The sequence below is a fragment of the Cebidichthys violaceus genome, unplaced genomic scaffold (assembly GCF_023349555.1).
Source record: "Cebidichthys violaceus isolate CVI_PGR_0920_01 unplaced genomic scaffold, fCebVio1.0.p SCAF_5, whole genome shotgun sequence".
In the NCBI taxonomy this organism is placed as follows: Eukaryota; Metazoa; Chordata; class Actinopteri; order Perciformes; family Stichaeidae; genus Cebidichthys; species Cebidichthys violaceus.
The window spans coordinates 17286710-17294473 of NW_027176705.1; the positions used below are offsets into that span (position 1 = coordinate 17286710).

The following is a 7764-nucleotide window of genomic DNA, read 5'->3' on the forward strand; positions in this document are numbered from 1 at the left end:
CCTCACTGAAGTGATCATGAAATGAGATGTGTTGGGTTCTGGGTGGATAACCACCGCGGCGGGAACAACTACTGGGGAGAGACCCTGTATCCGGAGGATAAAACAGAGTTGAGTTTTCACAAGCAGACTACTAAAGAGGCCCCCCCCCCCCCTGCAGTAAACCCTCACCAGTAAGGGAGGTAACCCCAGCAGTGTATCAGAACATCTGGCCAACAAGCAGAACAGAAATCTGCAGAAATGTGTTCCACTGTTCGGCAAGCAGCCGTCCATCCTCGTCCACTGCAGGGGACGTTAGCCATACGGAGCTGGCTAATGAGGACAGGTCAATAAATGAAAGCTGACTGTCTAGCTGACTGTCTAGCTGCGGATGTATTTTAAAGATTTTGGAACTTCTTGTATTGCTGCTCAAGAATTTGTTTCCATACAAGAATAATAAAGCAATGTTGATTCTTTTCTTAAACACTTTGTCTTATCAACACTAGTACTCTTATCGGTTTCTTTTTGATTATATTCTGAGAAAAAAAAGACAGAGGGGAACTATGCACATGCACAATAATATTCTGAAAATGATATCCTGGTTCTTTACTAGGTTACATATTGCATGAAACAACCAGAACACAGTTTATTCCAGGCATCTGTTTGGATGGAGATTGTCTCTTAATATGTCGTAGTTCTCCTACTGCGTTCTGTAGTCTGCGTTTTGACACTCACAAAAACTATACTGGTTAATATCCATATCTGCTACAAGAGTATATTACTGATTTAGTCCAGTTAATGAGTGCATGCAACAACTCCCATGCAGAGCGGAGATATCCTGAGTATGAATATAGAGTATATAACAGAATGCACGCATGCAAAGCCAACGAGCGAGATGAGCATAAAAGTTTAACAAAAAGGCATTGGCCCACATGTGGAGTGGGGTGAGTGGTAACGAGGATCCAAGTAAATAATTGAACTCATTAGATACTGGAGAACAGGATGCCAGCTTTGGAGGAGACAGAATCTGACAGGGTTTAGCTGAAAGCCTTCTTCAGATACAGATCATTTCACTAAATGTTCAACATGTACAGCTGTGATTGAAAAGGTCTGGGCCACAGGACACACGGTGCCGATCAGGACTTTCTTGTGCTCCTAGGATGTGCGTGTATGATGAAACGGGAGAGGATAAGTCCTGAAGAATGATCCGTGTGCCTCGTATCTCTAAATCCATCATTCAGTATCTCTTGATGCAGCCATGATGCTACCTTCCTCTCGGTAAGTCATGGGCCGGAGTATCAAACGTGCCCAGATGTAGGCAACAATAAGCATCTCTATGCTGCGCAGCTTTTTGATCCCTCAATTGAAAACATCAGAAAAAGAATGTTTGCTTTGATGAAAGAAAAAAAGAAAAGATAGCCTGAGGGGAATTTCTACGCAAAGAAAACATGTTAAATAATCTTCCTTTCATAGAAAAAGCTGTGCTGGAGTAGAGACCTCGTTCAGGTCACTTAGCCTTCCAGCGCTCTGTGACTCTGACATTAAAGCAGAAGCATTTACGTCCATCTCTGTGAACCTGAGCGATGCACTTCAAACACCACTCTGGAGTGCATGGGACGGATAGAAGAGGAAGCACTGGAGACGGGATTCATTGTCACTATCGGCATCATCAGTGATGCTTCCTGTGATCTTTTTAGGACATTCCCAATAATAGTTTACTATGTCTATAAAGGGGGAAACCCGTCAACTCCATACTGACTGCACTACTTCCTCTTTGTCTCCACATATTGGACTACAGTGAACCGGGACACAAGCGCTGTTGTTGTTCAGGGACACAAGAGGTCACACTGGAGGTGAGCATGGGACGGCCCCGGTCTACTTCCTGTTTGAATAGGGAACTCATGTCCTGAGCTCAGAGATCAGTCTGACATGTCATCTATGTGACAGCTGCTTTCATATATATACACTGCATGGAGAAATCACAACCTACTGACACATCTCAACCATCTCAGGCTATATATAAATCATCATGTCGCACAAATGCTTAATAAAATGACGTTACAGTTGATGCCTTTTTTCTTTTTTTGTTACGGCTCTTTAATGCACATTTTGAACAGATTCCGTTTTTCGAGGTGAGGGCGGTTTAAACCAGAATCATCACAAAACAAAACCTCGTTACTGAAGACAATAAGAGCACCAGGCTGAGGTTAGACATGAGGCTTGAGAAAAGTACGGTCCTGGTCATCAGCATTACTTCACACAGGGAAATGACCAAGGCGACAACACCAAGCAGCAACTGAACTTATCACAAGAAGGGGACGATCTTATCGAACTAAATGACACTTATTAAGTTACTTTATAGGTTTTCTTATTAGATTCAATCCTACTATAGTTATGGAAACAGCTTCCCCTGTTTAAGCCAGATAATATAGTTTTAGTGAGGAAGGTAATGTGGGGAGGATTTGACAGGAACACTGTATTGTGAACATTTATATAAAGGTGGCAGCTGCATGTTTCAAAGCACAATCTGACAACATCATGGTATCTACATCATACTGTAACACCATTAGTTGGCTGTCCAACCTGGGCAACCTGGGCCGAACACAACCGGACATGATCGATGCTTCAACAATATCATGACTGATGACAGACCAGTCAAACAACGACAACACTACAGTGCAGCCTCAGATCTTTGATTGGACATGTCAAAAGTGGTCTCATGTGTCTTCTGAACGGATCCTCTCAGAAGGAAGACGTGTCTGACTGTTTCTTTAATTCAAATCAAGTGTTGCACAACCCCAAAAAACACAGGCTGACCAGTCTTTGCATCGTGTGTAGGTGGTTATAATAAGGCCGGTGACTATGTTCCATTCATGTGTGAGAGCTGAGAACACTTCACAATGGTGGTTCTGAATGATCCCCTCAGGTAGAGCATGGTTAAGTGTATAATAAACCTTTCAGCGGCAGGTTTAGGACCCGGTGGGGGTCGTCTGGGCTGATAGACCAGGCTCCTCAGAGGATAGCTCTACCTCTCAAATGTGGCAAGCGCAAAAACACACATTTTCTTCGGTGATACTTTTGACAGTCGTGTTTGGCAAGTAGTAGACAGCAACATGTTGTTGTTTTGTCTCTCTGATGCATGGATGGAGTCCATAACCTTTTAACACCGCCATAGGACCAGTAGCAACACATGAACAGTGCAAAGAGGAAACAGTCACAATGAGATAGGACTTTTCTGAAATGGCACAGTCACATTTCTCTGTGTGAGAAACAGTTCCCGGTGGGGAGTCTCCGCCTGCCGTGGGCGTGTCTAGTGAGAGACTGGGCTCTACTCATTGCCTACACTGTGCAGCTCACCAGCAGGCGTGGCGGTAGAAGCTTCCCGGCCCGCCAAGGAGCCGCCTGACTGCCCGGCCGCTGCCCAGATGGAGAGGCCTCGCTGGGCTTTGCGCGCAAGATGGCAGCCACAATGCCACTATTCTACTGGGCGGAGTGATCACTGGGAAGGAGGACATGGAGGGGGGGGTCGCCTCTATCCCAGCTCAGCAGGTGCTGAACAGAGAAGAAGAGTCACAACAGCAAAACAGTAAAAATAAAGACAAAAATGTATCTGCAGCTGTTTTGATAATGGATTAAATTTGTAAGACAAAGTACTGAAAGTTGTACAGAACTAAAATGTCTTAAATGTGAATATTTGCTGTTTTTATTTATTTATACATTTTTTAAATGAGCTTTCACAGACAGTAAATTGAATATCTTTGGGTTTTGGACTGTTGAACAAATACCAAACAATGAATTGATTCGTCTTGATAATAATCTGCACATTAACTGATCATTCAGATAATCAGGTAATTGCAGCCCCAACAGAGAGGCATATGTAACTAAATAAACACTATGTGTTGTATATTTACATCACACTACAAACAACAGTCTGATTAGTATGATGAGCAGGAAGCGCAGTACAGTTTTAGTAGGAATCATCCAAAGGAAGGCAGATGTGATGCACCTCTGTGGTCTCTACATAACGTTCAAAAAGAGGAGGCATTGCAGGCGAGATGCAGATCTGCTGCCAGTTTCACTTTCCATCACTCTTCCTAAACAAGTGGACCGTGGCGCCGCTCCGCTCGCCACTTTGCATCTCGCAACGTTTGCAATAAACCTGCATGACTGGGGATGAGCACGAAACCTTATCAGACACAATAGAAGGCATCATGGTGCGCGCCGCTAACACGCTGTACGAGGCTGCTGAAACGCACACATACGTCCGTTATGTTGAATGCATCTCTGCAGAGGGACACGGCCTACCGTGCAGAGCATGTCCGTGCGCCATCTGTGATGTCCTGTAGCTCGTGAGCGTCAGTATACTGTTAAGCTCTGCACCGGCGTCTCCACGATAAATCCCCCTCTCTGTTATTGCACTTGCTGCTGATTAAAGAGACAGCGGACATCGGGGAGAAGGGGCCGGAGGGGAGGGACGGGACTAAACGCGGTCATTGTGTCGAGGTCAGCAGGCCCTTGGACGGGCTTCAAATGTGCAATGAGATGGTCAGCGTACAGACAGAGGAGCCATTACTTCCCTGCTGAGAGCGCATGAGACGGGGCTCAGAGCTTAACGCAAGACAGCAACGCGGCTCAGCCCCTCGCAGCTTTTAGGACCAGACAGCGAGGGTTTACCCCCCCCTCCTCCTCGATAAAAAAAGGACAGAGCTGACATGAAGCCGGCCTGCAGACATATCCGGTGGACATGGCCCGTCACCTCTAGTCCTCGTCAAGCTGCACCTCGATTAGATACCCCGATCGAGCCATCAGCCAGTCGGACAGACGGGGTGAGAGCTATTGACCAAGAGAAGAACTTAGTGTGGCCGAGGCCACCTTACTAGATGAGCCCGCCTCAACAGATGGGAGAGCTGCACAGTCTCACTGCTGAGATCAGGGCTGAGTCACGCTGGTGCATTACACGCTGAAATAAGACATTTGGTGCTTATTAATCCTTGCACCAAGGCGTTCATCGTCTCTCCTCCGATCGCAGCCTCTTGCGGCACTGCGTCCGACCCACCGGCAGCAGGTCAGCCCAGACAAACGCAGCAAATGGATCACTAGCATGGTTCGGTCCGGTCCACCAGATTCCTCTGGAGGATAACGAAGGCCGAGCCCTCGCGCCCTCCACCTCTCACTGTAATCAGCGCAGCAACAGTTCAGACAGGTGGGCATCATGATGAGGAAACAACCGTCTCTCAGAAACAAACAACGGACACCTGCTCGAATTGACCGATGTTCTTTCATCACAACTTTTAGACAATCACACACAGAATAATTGCAATTCTGAAGACATACTTGTGTTGCAAACTAATTGTGTGTCATAATCAAATCAGACTGTCCACTTAATGTCTCTATCCAGATTATAACGCAAATGACTAGTCAGCCTCAAGTTGACTAAAAACCAGTGATCAAAATAGACAACAAGGAGGGATGACGTTTCAGATTTTGAGCAGCAACAGGTCAGATAACAAGCGACTGCTCTGAGATAATACGCTACGATGATTAGATTTGGAGTAGGATTGTAAGTGCATTGAGCAGAGCAGTGGTGCATTCTTCATATACATGTGCATTCTTCATAAACATGTGCATTCTTCATAAACATGTGCATTCTTCATAAACATGTGCATTCTTCATATACATTCTACAGAACACAGCAACACTGTGTCAAGCAACTATGCAGGCCTGCTATAGACACTGCGTCGCTCTCCTGGGTCATGCCACGGCTTGCAAAGGTATGTACATTTCAGGTAGACAGTCCCCCCAGTGACTTGTATGTCAGTGGGGGGGTGGACTGACAACAGCCCAATTTAATATTTAGTTACCCGGAGTATTAGCCACACGCGCTGAAGTGTCGTTGAGCAAGACGCCGGAGCTCTTCCATCTCCATGACGGTGCTCAGGGGCCTAACCTGACCTTAAAGCCATCTTTATAAACAGTATGATCATAACACCGCTGCTGATGGTTTTAACCAACTCTCTGCTCTCATTATGAACTCTTTTAAAGCACGTCTCCACCACAACACAGTGACGTGTATCTGAAACAAAGACGAAGGCTTAAGAACGTTACAGGGGAATACACACGATATCAAACATCAGCGGAGAGACACAGGTCAGTGTTTCCTCGATGCAAGGGGGCTGAACCTCAGCTACAGCCCCCCCCCCCCCCTCTGTTCTAGTGCAGCGTGTAGGTGGCTAACACATGGGCCCATTATCGGACAGTCTCGTGCATCATCATTTATTACAAAACAACAACAACAGGCCCAGACCGCAGAATTGGCACCAGTTTGACATACATTTGTTTTTTATTTCGACGACACACCAACTGTCCCGCTACGGTCAGTTCAACGACATTTTACCAACACACACACACACACACACACACACACACACACATCCAAAGCGACGCCTCCGCCTGTAGCACAACGCTGCACGGTGCCTTGTTTAACCGACTCTCAGCTTAATATGTGGGATTCCCTTCAGCACTGAACCGCACCGTGTCAACACATGTGTGCAGACAGACAGAGGATACAGAGAAAGGTAAACGGTCAAAACCATAAAAACGTTAGCCGCGACCAAGACGTCCGACTATGGAACCAGAGGAGAGGAGGGTGGGTGACTCGGAGGTTTTTTTGGCAAAGCCGCAACCCCCCCCCCCCAAATGAAACACATTGGTAGGTAACATAAAGGAAAACACAAATGTCTTTAAACTGTTACCTTACACTATCAGGTGTGCATGTGTCTACTGCTCTACTGTCGGCATCGGGGAGCAGACCGGAGGAGTACAAATCTGTTCGGACCTAGCATAAACAGTGTCCGATAACGGGTCTCGTGGCGTTACATTGTACGTTAACTAGCAGCTAACGCTAGCGCCCTCATATGGGTTTATAACGTTAGCTCTGTGCAACGTGAACCCGTCTATCACAACATGTCTGAGCCCTTCGGTGGACGTGGAGTAAACCACGGTCAGATACTGAACAAACAGCAATAACGATGCCGTCCCCCTGTGCGCTAACGCGTTCACCGAAGCTCCCCGAGCTAAAAGCGTTGCAGCAGCAACACAACGAGACAAAACAGTGACTGCGCTGTGGGCAACTCACCTCAAAAGATACCGCTGTGGTGTCGACCAGATGTTGCTGCAAATTAGCGATGAAGGCCCATTAGGATGACTCCTAAGGTTGGGGGGTGGGGGTCCAGGTTTAGCGGCGTTGAGGTTAGACAATCCCAGACGTGGCTTTGCTTTGACGTTTGTCCGTACTCGGTCTGCATATGTGTGTATGTTTTTGCGCGTGTGTGTGTGTGTGTGTGCGTGTGTGTGCGTGTGTGTGTGTGTGTGTGTGTGTGTGTGGCGGAGCTCTGCGAGGCCTGGTGCTGGAGGAAATGGTCTCCGCTCCGTCAAGGGAACACGCATGCGCAGAGGAATAGCGTAGCCACGGGGGGCGCGAGCGGTCTGCTAGCACAGCCGCGTGGCCAACAGGTGGTACTGTCAACTGATGTCGGACTTGTTAGGGAGGGAGGTTTCCCCTGAGCCGTCTGCCTGCATGTCTCAGACCGGCTCAAACCACAGTATGTGGGAGAACATGACGGTGTATACATGCTGTAACATACCGGTACATAACCGACTACTGTATCCGGGCCAAGTGGCTCAAACTGGACTCCCACACTAGTGATTTTTATTGACTATCTTCCCTAAGGGTAACCGATGTGACTGTGTGTTGTTAATTATGCATTTAAAAACAGCTGTGTGGTGGCA

The 7764-nt window shown here is 47.1% G+C and overlaps 1 protein-coding gene across 1 annotated transcript in view; it reads right to left on the reverse strand.

The window, feature by feature from the left end:
* LOC137887391 (tyrosine-protein kinase CSK) overlaps nucleotides 1-7389 on the reverse strand; it is a 36492-nt gene extending 29103 nt beyond the window's left edge. The window contains exon 1 of the mRNA XM_068730342.1: nucleotides 7112-7389. The gene's annotated coding sequence lies outside the window, so the exon portion shown is untranslated. The remainder of the gene's footprint in view (nucleotides 1-7111) is intronic.
* Nucleotides 7390-7764: the final 375 nt, after the last annotated feature.